Source organism: Bos javanicus, chromosome X (genome assembly GCF_032452875.1).
Source record: "Bos javanicus breed banteng chromosome X, ARS-OSU_banteng_1.0, whole genome shotgun sequence".
Taxonomy (NCBI): Eukaryota; Metazoa; Chordata; class Mammalia; order Artiodactyla; family Bovidae; genus Bos; species Bos javanicus.
The window spans coordinates 54,203,375-54,218,590 of NC_083897.1; the positions used below are offsets into that span (position 1 = coordinate 54,203,375).

A 15,216-nucleotide genomic window follows, 5' to 3' on the forward strand; every position below is an offset into this window, starting at 1 on the left:
CCAATGAGCTGGCTCTTTGGGTCAGGTGGCCAAAGTATTGGATCTTCAGCTTCAGTATCAGCTCTTCCAATGACCATTAAGTGTTCATTTCCTTCAGGATTAACTGGTTTAATCTTACAGTCAAAAGGACTCTCAAGAGTTTTCTTCAGCATCACAGTTCGAAATCATCAATTCTTTGGAGCTGAGCCTTCTTTATGGTCCAAATCTAACATCTGTACATGACTACTGGAAAAACTATAGCTTTGACTAGACTGATCTTTGTTGATAAAGTGAGGTTTCTGCTTTTTAATACACTGGATCAAATCTTTTCTTCCAAGGAGCATGCATCTTTTAATTTCATGGCTGTAGTCACTGTCCACAGTGATTTTGGAGCCCAAGAAAATAAAGTCTGTCACTGTTTCCATTGTTTTCCCATCTATTTGCCATAAAGTGATGGGACCAGATGCCATGATCTTAGTTTTTTGAATGTTGAGTTTTAAGCCAGCTTTTTCAGTCTCCTCTTTCACCTTTATCAAGAGAATATTTAGTTCCTCCTCATTTTCAGCCATTAGAGTAGTGTCACCTGCATATCTGAGGTTATTGATACTCCTCCCAGCAGTCTTGATCCCAGTTTGTGATTCATCCAGCCTGGCATTTTGCATGATGTAATCTGCATAGAAGTTAAAAAAGCAAGGTGACAATATACAGACTTGACCTATTCTTTTCCCAATTTTGAACCAGTCCATTTTTCCATGTCCAGTTCTAACTGTTGCTTCTTCAACCTGCATACAGGTTTCTCAGGAGGCAGTTAAGATGGTCTGATATTCAAAATACTTTAAGGATTTTCCACAGTTGGTTGTGATCCACACAGTCAAAGGCTTTAGCATAGTCAATGAAGCACAAGTAGAAGCTTTTTTTTTTTTTTAATCCCCTTGGTTTTTCTATCTTCCAGGTGGCTCAGACAGTAAAGAATCTGCCTGCAATGTGGGAAATTTGGGTTCAATCCCAGTATCAGAAAGATCATCTGGAGGAGGAAATGGACACCCACTCCAATATTCTTGCCTGGAAACTCCTATGCATAGAGGAGACTGGCAGACTACAGTCCTTGGGGTCACAAAGAGTCAGACACAACTGAGTAAACTAACTGAGTGACTTTACTTTTGCTTTTTCTATGATCCGATGGATGTTGGCTATTTGATCTCTGATTCCTCTGCCTTTTCTAAATCCAGCTTGTACACCTGGAAGTTCTCAGTTCATGTAATTTTGAAGCCTAGCTTGAAGAATTTTGAGCATTACCTTGGTGGCATGTGAAATGAGCACAATTGTGTGGTAGTTTGAACATTCTTTGGCATTGCTCTTCTTTGGGATTGGAATGAAAACTGACCTTTTCCAGTCCTGTGGCCACTGCTGAGTTGGCCCAATTTGCTGGCGTATTGAGTGCAACACTTTCACTTCATCATCTTTTAGGATTTGAAATAGCTCAGTTGGAATTCCATCACCTCTGCTAGCTTTGTTTGTAGTAATGCTTCCTAAGGCCCTCTTGATTTCATACTCCAGGTTTTCTGGCTCTAGGTAAGTGATCACACCATCGTGGTTATCTGGGTCATGAAAACCTTTTCTTTTGTACAGTTCCTCTGTGTATTCTTGCCTCCTCTTGTGAATATCTTCTGCTTCTGTTAGGTCCATACCATATACCATTTCTGTCCTTTATTGTACCCATCTTTGCATGAAATATTCCATTGATATCTCTAATTTTCTTGAAGAGATCTCTAGTCTTTCCCATTCTATTGTTTTCCTCAATTTCTTTGCGTTGATCACTGAGGAAGTCTTTCTTATCTCTCCTTGCTATTCTTTGGAACTCTGCATTCAAATGGGTATATCTTTATTTTTCTCCTTTGCCTTTCACTTCTAGTCTTTTCCGTCTTGCATTTTGCCCTCTTGTACTTTTTTTTTGCCTTCTTTCATTTCTTTTCTGTGGGGACAGTTTTGGTCCACACTTCCTATATGATGTTATGAGTCTCCGTCCATAATAATTCAGGCACTCTGTCTACCAGATCTACTCCCTTGATTCTATTTGTCACTTTTACTGTATTAATTGTAAGGGATTTGATTTAGGTCGTACCTGAATGGTCTAGTGGTTTTCCCTTACTTTCTTCAATTTAGGTCTGATTTTTGGAATAAGGAGCTCATGATCTGAGCCACAGTCAGCTCCTGGTGTTTTGGCTGACTGTAGAGAGTTTCTCAATCTTCAGCAGTAAAAATATAATAAAACTGATTTTGGTATTGACCATCTGGTGATATCCATACTTAGAGTTGTCTCTTGTGTTGTTGGAAGAGAGTGTTTTCTATGATCAGTGCATTCTCTTGGCAAAAATCTGTTAGCCTTTGCCCTGCTCATTTTGTACTCCAAGGCCAAACTTGCCTTTTACTCCCAGTATCTCTTGACTTCCTACTTTTGCACTGCAGTTCCCTATGATGAAAAGAACATCTTTTTTTTTTTTTTCGGTGTTAGTTGTAAGAGGTCTTGTATGTCATTACGGAACCATTCAACGTCATCTTCTTTGGAGTTAGTGGTTGGGGCATAGACTGGGATGACTGTGGTGTTGAATGGTTTCCTTTGAAAACGATTCAAGATCACTCTGTTGCTTTTGAAATTGCACACAAATATTGCATTTCAGCTTGAACATCTGGATGTTTACGGTTCATGTACTGTTGAAGCCTGGCTTGGAGAATTTTGAGCATTATTTTGCTAGTGTGTGAGATGTGTGCAATTGTGCGATAGTGTGAACATTACTTGGCATTGCCCTTCTTTGGGATTGGAATGAAAACTGACCTTTTCCAGTCCTGTGGCCACTGCTGAGTTTTCAAGATTTGCTGGCATATTGAGTGAAGCACTTTAACAGCATCATCTTTTAGAATTTGAAATAGTTCAACTGGAATTCCATCATCTCCACTAGCTTTGTTCGTAAGGCCCACTTTACTTCACATTCCAAGATGTCTGGCTCTAGGTGAGTGATCACACCATCTTGGTTATCTGGGTCATGAAGATCTTTTTTGTGCACTTTTTTCTGTGTATTTTTGCCATCTCTTCTTAATACCTTCTGCTTCTATTAGATCCATACCATTTCTGTCCTTTATTGTGCCATCTTTGCATGAAATATTCCCTTGATATCTCCAATTTTCTTGAAGAGATCTCTAGTCTTTCCCATTCTGTTGTTTTCCTCTATTTCTTGCATTGTTCACTTAGGAAGGCTTTCATATCTTATATATCTTATCATACATATTATGTATGAATTCCTGTAAAGTAACTAGGATGTTTTATTGTGCTAGGTGTGTTTTCCATTTAGTGAATCCAATAATCAAATACAGGCATTAATAAACCAGTGTTACAACTGCACCATATGGGCCATGAAGACAGAAGTGCAAGGGTGAGTGACACACATGACCTCTAGGAAGGAGGGAGGGAGGGAAAATGGGGTTTGATGGTAATGACCTGGAGGGGAAATGAGAATATGTAATTATTCACTTTAGAGGGTTACTGAGGAAAACGGTAATCATGATCTAACAGTGTTAAACAGTGATTTTTTAAACATGATTACTAAACAGTAATCATGATCTAACAGTGTTAGCTACTGAAAATACAAATTAGAGCAAGGGCTTTATTCCCACCCTTGGAAAATAGTTTTAATTAGACAAGCATATCCCATTCAAACTTTTTTCAACATTGTAAAATGTGAGCATAAACCAAAACACATTGCAGAAATAGCTGAATTTGAAAGTTCAAGAAGCAATTCCTGTTTCATCATTTCTGGTGATCTCTAGGGTTATTATCATTTTTGTAAACGTTTTATTTACCTGTTTTATTATCTAACTATCTAGGAGATAGGGTACAGTAATCCAGAAGTTTTTATGTGGGAAGTGAAAAAAAAGTAAAATGAAGAAACTGATAAGAAAAGTCAAAGTTACCACAATCAAACTTCTTTCAACATACCCCATATTCAAAATTATCTAATATACATAAATGAGAAACCAAAAATAGCACAAAAATATCAGTTTACTTCTCCAGATCCCTGAATTATGAAGTTATTATTCCTATTTGTTCAGACTTACCCAATTCTAATTTTTCACCTTCTATTTCTTATGACATTTAAAAGAAAAAATTTTGTGACCTACAATTATGTATCATAGGATAACAGGAGTGCCCAATGAGAGTAGCTTAAGCACCAGTGTCTAGTGGAACAGCCAATGAGGGTCCTGCAGCCTGTGAGCCACAGACATTTTCCCAAATGTGTGGGGAGCTGACCTGAGATAAACCTGGGTGTGCTTCCTTGAAGCTTCTTTCAGAAATGGTTATTTGATGATATGAATCCATAGCTGGAAGAGGGACATCTCTCTTGACCTTTGCATTAAGCTAAGAGAAAGATGGTGAGCAGCAAAAACAAACAAACAAACAAACTAAGATGACCTTGTCTTTGCAGTGTTTCAATATTAATATTAATGGTATTGTTAATATAATCTAATTTCCATTGTGTTTTCCTCTTAGCCTGTTGGCTTTTTGTGTTTCTGTAAGTTATTATTTAATTCAAAGGCAGGTGGTGGTTTTCCCATTACTTTTAATTGATTTGTAATCTCCCATTTCTATGGGAGCTCATCCTAAAAAGTATAAAACCCCTTTGTAGATACCAAACACATACAGGATTTTACCTTCAGTGGAGACCTGTATGAGCCAGGGTAGGATACTACAGGGAGCTTTTCAGAATAGAGCAGGCATAAAGGGGGCAATGCCTGAGCAAAGAGGGTGCATAAAGTTCTGGTATTTCCAGAGCAGTTTGGAATCAGTCTGGTAGCTCATCATATTCACGAGCTCTGACTGAGGACCAATGAGCCCATTAATAGTATCATTACACATTACTGTAACCGAGCAGGACACTATGTGGCCTTCCTGGGACAGACCCCATCCCCATATGTCTTCCACTTGCCTCTTGTTTGCAGAAAAAGTTTAGCATGCTATATCTTCCCTGAATTCCAAAGAGTAAAGCTTAATCAGAGAAGTCAGAGACTACAGAGGCAAAGGAAAACACTCAAGCAAGACAAAATAATAATAGTTTGGCCATTACCTGAAATCAAGGACCTTCAGTTTCTCCTGAGGGGCTATAGATAATATTCTGAGCCATATACTTTGAGCTGTTTTGCAAATACTAAAACCCCCATCAGGTGAAAGAAGCTAACTCTATGCTGACCACAAGCATGTAGACCCCAAACCGCTTGGAACTAGAAAGTTGATTATACTTCATCACCAACCAATCAGAAGAATGTCCATGAGCTGGTCACACACCCCGCAACCCTCTCCCTCACTCTCTTTAAAAACTTTTCCCTGAAGGCCACTAGAGAGTTCAGATCTTTTGAGTATTAGCTGTCCATGCTCCTTGCTTGATGCTTGCCATTAACGGTGGACTTCCCTTTGCCACAACCTGGGGTCAGTAGATTGGCTTAACTGTGTGCAGGCTTGCAGACCCAAGTTTGGTTTGGTAACAATTTTGGTAACCCAGATTGGACAGCAACCCTGAATGTGCATCTCATCCATGGCACATCAACAACTGTTCAATGACAAGCCCTTGGGGCTGTCTCACAGACAAAGATTTTCAAGCAGCTGCTGGACAGGATCCAAAAGCAGCCTAGATCTAGATTCAACCTTCTGTTGGACGGAGCCCTTTCCTGATAGAGCTGGATTGCAAGCTCTAGTGTATCCAAAACCTAACACGGGTTCACTGGTGAGTGGGGCTGGGTCCTGGCACAGCTGGCTGAGGAGGCCAAGGTATCTCAGAGCTGGTGCTGACCTGCTGGTGGGTGGGACTGAGGCCCAGGCTGTCCTAGGGCTACTAGCAGCTCCATGGTGGGCAGAGCTGGGTCCTGGGGCTCTGGCTGCAGGACCCTGGGTGTCCCAGGTCTAGTGCCTGTGCTCTCATGTGTGGGACAGATCCTAGGCACTCTGGTGGACAGGCTTGTGTCCAGTGGCACCTGTGGGCTCAGGGCATCATAAGGCACACTGGATGCTGGTGGATGGGCCTGTGTCTCTGCCTGGCCAGTTACCTGCTGTGAGACATTCAATCCTGGTGCCTATAGGCTTGTGGTCAGGAGCAAGGCTCAGCCCTGAGGCTTATATGCTAGGGGGAAGATGTCAGAATGACACTTGCCAGCACCAGTGACCATGTGGTAGAAAAAGTTTTCCAAAATGGCTATCACAATATCTATGTTCCCAGAATTAGTTACAGTTTTCTCCTACCTCTCCAGGATACACTCCAAGGTCAGTCAGTTCAGTCACTCAGTCATGTCTGATTCTTTGTGACCCCATGGATTGCAGCATGCCAGGTTTTTCTGTCCATCACCAACTCCCCTGTCTTGCTCAAACTCATGTCCATTGAGTCGGTGATGCCATCCAACCATCTCATCCTCTATCATCCCCTTCTCCTTCTGCCTTCAATTTTTCCCAGAATCAGGGTCTTTCCCAGTGAGTCAGTTCTTCACATAAGGTGGCCAAAATATTGAAGCTTCAGCTTTAGCATCAGTCCTTCCAATGAATATTCAGGACTGATTTCCTTTAGGATTGATTGGTTTAATCTCCTTGCAGTCCAAGGGACTCTCAAGGGTCTTCTCCATCATCACAATTCAAAAGCACCAATTCTTCGGTGATCAGCTTTCTTTATAGTCCAACTCTCAGATCCATACATGACTACTGGAAAGACCATAGTTTGACTAGATGGATATTTGTTGGCAAAGCAATGTCTCTGCTTTTTAATATGTTGTCCAGGTTGGTCAGAGCTTTCCTTCCAAGGAGCAAGTATTTTTTAATTTCATGGCTGCACAATCTGCAGTGATTTTGGAGCCCAGGAAAACAAGTCTCTCACTGTTTCCATTGTTTCCTCATCTATTTACCATCAGGTGATGGGACCAGATGCCATGATCTTAGTTTTCTGGATGCTGAGTTTCAAGCCAACTTTTTCACTCTCCTCTTTCACTTTCACAAGAAGCTTTTTAGTTCCTCTTTGTTTTCTGCCATAAGATTGGTGTCATTTGCGTATCTGAGGTTATTGATATTTCTCCTGGCAATCTTGATTCTAGCTTGTGCTTCATCCAGCCTGGCATTTCCCATGATGTACTCTGCATACATGTTAAATAAGCAGGGTGGAAATATACAGCCTTGATGTACTCCTTTCCCAATTTGGAACCAGTCTGTTTTTCCATGTCCAGTTTTAACTGTTGCTTCTTGACCTGCATATAGATTTCTCAGGAGGCAGGTGAGGGGTCTGGTATTCCCATCTCTTTCAGAATTTTCCAGTTTGTTGTGATCCACAATAGTCAAAGGCTTTGGCATAGTCAAAAAAAGCAGAAGTAGATGTTTTTCTGGAACTCTCTTGCTTTTTCCATGATCCAGTGGATGTTGGCAATTTGATCTCTGGTTCCTCTGCCTTTTCTAAAATCAGCTTGAACATCTGGAAGTTCACAGTTCATGGACTGCTGAAACCCGCCTTCGAGAATTTTGGGCATATCTTTGCTAGCATGTGAGATGAGTTCTATTGTGTGGTAGTTTGAGCATTCTTTGGCATTGCCTTTCTTTGGGATTGGAATGAAAACTGACCTTTTCCAGTCCTGTGGCCACTGCTAAGTTTTCAAGATTTGCTGGCATATTGAGTGCAGCACTTTCAAAGCATTATCTTTTGGGATTTGAAATAGTTCAACTGGAATTCCATCACCTCCCCTAGCTTTGTTTGTAGTGATGCTTCCTAAGGCCCACTTGATTTCACACTCCAGGATGTCTGGCTCTAGTGAGTGATCACACCATCGTGATTATCTGGGTCATGAACATCTTTTTTGCATAGTTCTTCTGTGTATTCTTGCCACCTCTTCTTAATATCTTCTGCTTCCGGTAGATCCATATGCTTTCTGTCCTTTATTGTGCCCATCTTTGCATGAAATATTCCTTTTGTATCTGTAATTTTCTTGAAGAGATCTCTAGTCTATCCCATTCTATTGTTTTCCTCAATTTCTTTGCATTGATCACTGAGGAAGGCTTTCTTATCTCTCCTTGCTATTATTTAGAACTCTGCATTCTTTCCTTTTCTCCTTTACCTTTAGCTTCTCTTCTTTTCTCAGCTATTTGTAAGGCCTCATCAGACAACCATTTTGCCATTTTGCATTTCTTTTTCTTGGGGATGGTCTTGACCACTGCCTCTTACTGGGTCTGACCCAGGCTCCTTTCAAATTACTATTTCTGTCTTGTCTCTATTTTATTGATTTCCTCTCTGATCTTTATTATTTCCTTCCTTGTGCTGACCTTGGGCTTGGTTTGTTATTTTTCTAATTCCTTTAGATGGTTGGTTAGGTTGTTTATTTGAGATGTTCCTTGGTTCTTGAGTTAGGTTTGTATGGCTATAAGCTTTCCTCTTAGAACTGTTTTTGCTGAATCCCATAGATTTTGGAATGATGTGTTTTTATTTTCACTTGTCTCCAGGTATTCTTTAACTTCTTTTTTGATTTCTTCACAGATCCATTGGTTTTTCACTCTCATATTGTATAGTCTGAATGTGTTTGTGGTTTTTGCATTTTCTTTATGTAATTATTTTCTAATTTCATACAGTGTGGTTAGAGAAAATACTTGGTACATTTTCTGTTCTATTAAGTTTGTTGAGACTTGGGTTTTTTGTGGCATAGCATGTGGTCTATCCTGGACAATATTCCAAGTGCACTTGAAAAGAATGTGTATTCTGCTGATTTTGGATGGAATGTTCTGTAAATATTTATTACATCCAATTGGACTAACATGTCATTGAGGCCACTGCTGTCTCCTTATTGATTTTCTATATAAATTATCTGTCTATTGCTGTAAGTGGGATGTTAAAGTTTCCTAAGATTATTGTATACTTATAAATTTCTTGCAAGAAATTTTAAACAGAAGATCATATACAGTTGGATAGAAAGTTGTTGAATTAGAAAACATATGAAAGAAATTATATAGAATACCTCATAGAATGATAAATGAAGTGAAAGATTAAAGAGATGCCAAGAGACATAAGAAATGGAGTAAGGAGGTATTAAGTGCAATTTGTACACATGCCAGAAGTGGTAACCTGGCTAAACTTTAGAATAATAATAATGTGTTGTGTCACAGAGAAACAATTGATAATTTCCAGAATTTAGGAAGGCTATGTTTCCATAGATTCAGAAAGCTCACCTGGACACATCATAGTAAAGCTACAGACAAAGTTAGCATATAGATCATACTGGCAAACAAAGAGACACATTGTCTACAGAGCCATGCCAAAGACTATGACAGTAAATCTCCTTACATAAATAAATGGAAGCTGAAAGCAAATAGTGAGAGTAAGAAACCACCCATGTAGTGCTGCATTCCTAGCCTAAGTATCATGATAAGGCTTTGGTAGACTCAAAGATGGACCACTCAGAACACCACAGCAAGGACAGACTTACTGACAGTCCTTTGTCATGAGCCACTTCAGCTGCACAGAGCTGCCTTGTCCAATGCCTTGTACTTCCTGAGTTGGCCCACCTCCAAGGACTGATCCAGGAGGTGGCATAAAGATCTGACTATGTTGGGCTAGTGTGAAGTGAGTTTAATGACTCATTTTACCTTCAGAATTCAGCATGGGGTCACAAAATAATTTTGAAGAGTCTGCATTAGATGTGTACTTCTTCCTCTCCCCACACTTGTCTTCTTCCCATCCCTTTCTCGGGCATTGAGAGTGCATAAATGTCCTGCACACTAAACACCATACCATCCTTAGAACCTAATTCAGAAGAAAGGACATTCGAGACATGAAAAATCATATTTACTATTCTTAGGCAAATTAAATAAATAGTCTTGTTTAGGTGTCAGAGACAGAACAGGCCACTGAACTTGCTTCTGAACTACGGGGACACTGCCCTGACTACTGCTTTGGGTGTCAGCCACACCTGATGTGAATGTGGAAGAAATACACAATAGATAGATAGGAAGAGGACTTTGGAATTTGTTAAGTCCCTGGAGGAGGTCTGGGCAACCATTCCTGGATTTAGCAACACTCCAAGTTTTAAAGAACAAAGCATACAGCATTTGGAAAAAAATTAACATAATACCAGACCTGCAGCTTTGCTCACAGATTGATGATGATAATCAATTTGGGGCCTGGGATTATAAGTAGGGAACCCTGAACTGCAGTCTTTGAAGTCTCACCAATGGAGTGGACGTGCTACCTGGGACCTTCTCCCAACTGGAGCTCCAGATGTGTTGTGTCACTTCCCAGTGCTGTTTAAGTCTGGATGTTAGTCAAAATCCAATTTGATGATGTATCCTCTCCTCTATTTCTCTCTTTTTTTAAATGTTAGTATATTGCAAGTAAGTTAGATAATCTTCTAATAAATATTTGTATTATTTATTTGTACATAACGAGTGGCTTATTTTGTTAACAAATCCTTTGAACCTGAGATGAAAGTGAAAACTTTCAACAAAACAACTATGGTAAAGGAACTTCCAAGGAATGTTTGTCACTTCTGGTATGCCAAGGAGATATATTTTCTTAGTTCATTTCTTAGGTTTCTTGACCTCCATTTAATTCTTTTATTCTCTTTATGAAGTATTCTGTAGTATTTCTTTCATCTATCTTCTGGATCATATATTCTCTCTCCATTTGTGTCCCAGCTGTTTAAAATTTCTTTACTCTTCTATTCCAGTGATTATGGTGTTCAGTACTAGAAAGCTTATTTGTCTTTTGATAATTGCTATTTATGACTCATGTTTTATGTATCTTATCATCTAAATATGCTAAGTACATTTCTTGTACTTTGTATCTGATTAAAAGTCTTTACAGGTTTCCATCTTGGTTTATTGTTTATGCTGGTGCTGTCATTTTGGAGGGGGAATTTGTGTTTGATCAGGAGGGCTTTAATTGTAGGAATGTTTGTAGAAGCCTTGATTAGGTTTATGTTCCTAGACATTTAATTCTTTTTGTTGCAATGGTGAATGGGATTGATTCCTCAATTTCTCATTCTGATTTTTCATTGTTAGTTTATAGAAATGCAAGTGATTTCTGTGTATTGATTTTGTATCCTGCAACTTTGCTAAATTCACTGATTGGCCCTAGTAAGTTTTTGATACTATCGTTAGGGTTTCTATGTACAGTATCAGGTCATCTGCAAAACAGTGAGAGCTTTACATCTTCTTTTCTAATCTGGGTTCCTTTTATTTCTTTTTCTTCTCTGATTCCTGTAGCTAGGACTTCCAGGACTATGTTGAATAATACTGGTGAAAGTGGACACCCTTGTCTTGTTCCTGATCTTAGGGGGAATGCTTTCAGTTTTTCACCATTGAGGATAATGTTTGCTGTAGGGTTATCATATATGACCTTTACTATGTTGTGGTAGGTTCCTTCTATGCCCATTTTTTGAAGAGTTTTAATCATAAATGGGTACTGAATTATGTCAAAGTCTTTTTCTGCATCTATTCAGATAATCATATGGTTTTTATCTTTCAATTTGTTAATATGGAGTTTCACAACGATTGATTTGCATATATTGAAGAATCCTTGCATCCCTGGAATAAACCCAACTTGATCATGGTGTATGAGCTTGTTGATGTGTTGCTGAATTCTGTTTGCTAAAATTTTGTTGAAGATTTTTGCATCTATGTTCATCAGTGATATTGGCCTGTAGTTTTCTTTCCTTGTGTTGTCTTTGTCTGGTTTTGGTATCATGGTGATGGTGGTCTCGTAGAATCAGTTTGGAAGTGTTCTTTCTTCTGCAATGTTTTGAAAGAGCTTTAGAAGGATAGGCACTATCTCTTCTCTAAATGTTTGATAGAATTCTCCTGTGAAGCCATCTGGTCCTGGGATTTTGTTTTTGGGAGGTTTCTGATCACAGCTTCAATTTCAGTGCTTGTATTGGGGTTGTTCATAATTTCAATTTCTTTCTGGTTCAGTCTTACAAATGTGGAATGCTTCACAAATTTGTGTGTCATCCTTGCACAGGGGCCATGCTAATCTTCTCTGTATTGTTCCAATTTTAGTATATGTGCTGCCAAAGTGAGCACAGGGTTAAGTTCCTCTAGACACAATTAGATTTGCATTTTCCATATATATGAGTTTGCAAACAGAAACTACTTGGGCCATGCTAATAATATTAATTAAAATACCAAAGCTACACCAAGGCACTCTTTTGGTTACAAATTCTTTAGGCAACATTTTATTCCTCACCCATAGCTAAAGACAAAAATTAGAATTTTCCTTGGTCCTTGCTTTCTTATAAGAAAGAAAGTCCAGTTTTTCACTATGGATATAGTCAATCATTTAGAATTATGTGTGTGTCTCAGCCATCTATTGATTTGAGCCACGTTTCAAGCACATCTGAGTATTTAAAATAGTGTTTAAAATAACTTTGTATATTACAATTTATAATGGGAGGATTTTAAATTTTTTTACACAAACAATTTCCAAATGTGGAATGTAAATATCCCTTAAAAATCTAAACCATCCTAAGATCACTCAGTGGTAATCACCATATGTCTAAGCTACACTGCAAAGTTCCAGGCAACCTTCACACACATACCTGGCGCTGAAAGGGGCCTCTTTTCTTGTGGGGAGGTCCAGCAAGATAAAATGACCTTTTCCATTTTAGCCCTATGGCCTCAAACAGCAAGGCAGAAGGACATTCCTTCTGAAAATATAGTCCTGTAATTGGCATAATTTCCACTATATTTTATTCTTTGTGCAAAATAATCACAGGCTTCATCAGCTCAAGAAGAGGGGGAAACAGATAGGACCTCTCATTGGAAGGAATACTCAGGGATGAGCAATATTCCTGAATCCAGTAGCCACTGAAATAAAAGACAAGCTTCTTGAGATGTTTTTGGGTGGCATACACAGGGTATGGCCATAGAAATAAGTGTTTTGTTCACTATATTATGGTGATTGTCTTTGGATTGGTTTACTCTTTACTTACTACTAGGAGAGGACACCTACTATTTACTGGAATCCTATGTTGCATGCCACAGTTTTCACACTAAAGTGGAGTGAAATTTCTAACAAATATAGACATCCTCTCCCACTTGTAGGGCCATGTATACAGACAAAGAAACACACAGGTAGACAGCAAGGAGAATGTACGTACAGATTTATTGGTGAAAGGAACTCAGACAGACCTAGTCTGAATATCTAATTTTTCTGACTTAGGGACACAGAGTTTTCTCATATTCCTCAAGGTCCTCTTCTTTTTGGGTCCTCCAACACCTGACATTTTAGTTGTAATCCATCTTTCTCAACTGTGAAAAGTGCATTTCCACAGAGTCATAAATTGGGTAGTTTTGAGGAAAACATTAAGGGAAAAGGAAAAGCATAAGAAGCTGTCCTTGCGTGATATTGGAGAATGGTTAAGGGAAACACTTCATTATATGCTCCTCACTTGAATTAATTTCCAAAAGGAGATTTGAGATCATGGAAGGTTATTCTTTTATACTGAGATATTTCCTATCAAGCAGGTTCATCAAAAGAAGCATGGTTTCTGTTATCCTCTGACATAATCACTCAAAGGCAAAAACATGCCTAATGGATCAGACACTGAAGTGAGATTCAGGGAATCACCTGGATCCTGGTGTCAGTTCTAATTCAGTAGCCATGTGGCTCTGGGTAATGCTCGTCACCTACCAGAATATGGTAAAGGACTCGAGTTTTCAGACAGTTATATTACACGGATATATTACACAAGCCAGGCTATTTACTTCCACAAGCACAGTAACCTTATATATTACTCCTACTTAAAACAAACTTCCCTCAGGTGCATGACAGAATACCTGCTCAAGCATCAGGCCCACCAGGCTATATGATTTCTGCTTATCTTCACTTCTCAAAGATTGATGAATTTCACAATGCCTCTGTATAGAGGAATACTGCAGTTATTTCTGCAGTAGCTTGAACTGAATGAGTTTCAGCTCTCGTTTATGTTTTACAATAAATTCTATCATACAGATTATGTTGAAAAAAATTTGAACTGTCTCCCTAGGGTTTAAACTTATAGTTTGTTATTTAAGCAGAAAACTCTTGTCCTAACTTGTATTTGCAATAGCCAACACCATTAGATCATGATTATTCATTAGGTGGCTGAGTTCTTCAGTCACCCTCTGAAGTGAACAACTGTATATGCTCATTTCCCCTCTTGGTCTTCAACACTGAACCCCATTGTCCCTCCCTCCTTCCTAGGTATCAAGTGTCTGTCGCCCATGCACTTCTGTCTTCATGGCCTACATGGTGCACTTGTAAAACTGGTTTCCTAATGCCTGTATTTGATTATTGGATTCACCTAATGTAAAACACACCTAGCCCAATAAAAATATGCTAGTGGGTTAGATTTCTTACAGGAATTCACACACAATAGCAATGGACAAGAATTGCTTGGAAAAATATTTGTATGTCATATGGGTAAACACAGGGATATTGAAAGCAACAACAATGAGCACAATAGCAATGAAATAATTCTGTGAAATACTGTCTCTTTCCTATGGGTCTAGAGTTCCCTTTTCAAAAATGCAATGGCTCTGAAATTAGCTTTTCATTTCCAAAATTATATTCAGGTTGTCTACGATCATCTCAAGGTCCCACCTAGAGATATTTTCTTAACATTGCTTTGGTGGAAGATTTTCCTGGCCTCCTTGGGAATCATATTCTTTTAAAAAAATTCTCTCACAAGATTTCTCTAATTCTACACAAAATACTAAACAATATTCTTGACAATGAGGCTCATTTATCCTAAATATTTACTGCATTGACCAAAGAGAACCCTGGAGGTATAATAGCCCATCAGAATTCTTCCATATTGGACCGAAAAATACAGACCTTCATTGCCCGTTTTGGAATAGGTACTGTCCACTTCATACCTGTACTACTAAGGGAGGCGCTCTCTAGTATCTTGCCCCAGGACCTCAATTCTTCTTCTTTTTTTTAAATTCTAATCTTTTTTTTTTTTCCCATTTTTACTTATTTATTTATTTTACTTTACAATATTGTATTGGTTTTGCCATACATTGACTTGAATCCGCCATGGGTGTACATGTGTTCCCCATCCTGAACCCCTTCCCATCTCCCTCCCCATCCCATGCCTCTGGGTCATCCCAGTGCACCAGCCCCGAGCACCCTGTATCATGCATTGAACCTGGACTGGTGATCTGTTTCACATATGATAATTTACATGTTTCAATGC

At 38.9% G+C, this 15,216-nt stretch overlaps 1 non-coding gene across 1 annotated transcript; it reads right to left on the bottom strand.

Moving 5' to 3' along the window:
- Positions 1-11,951: 11,951 nt before the first annotated feature.
- LOC133243651 (U6 spliceosomal RNA) lies at positions 11,952-12,058 on the bottom strand. The gene has a single exon (XR_009735192.1). It is a non-coding gene; the product is annotated as a U6 spliceosomal RNA (small nuclear RNA).
- Positions 12,059-15,216: the final 3,158 nt, after the last annotated feature.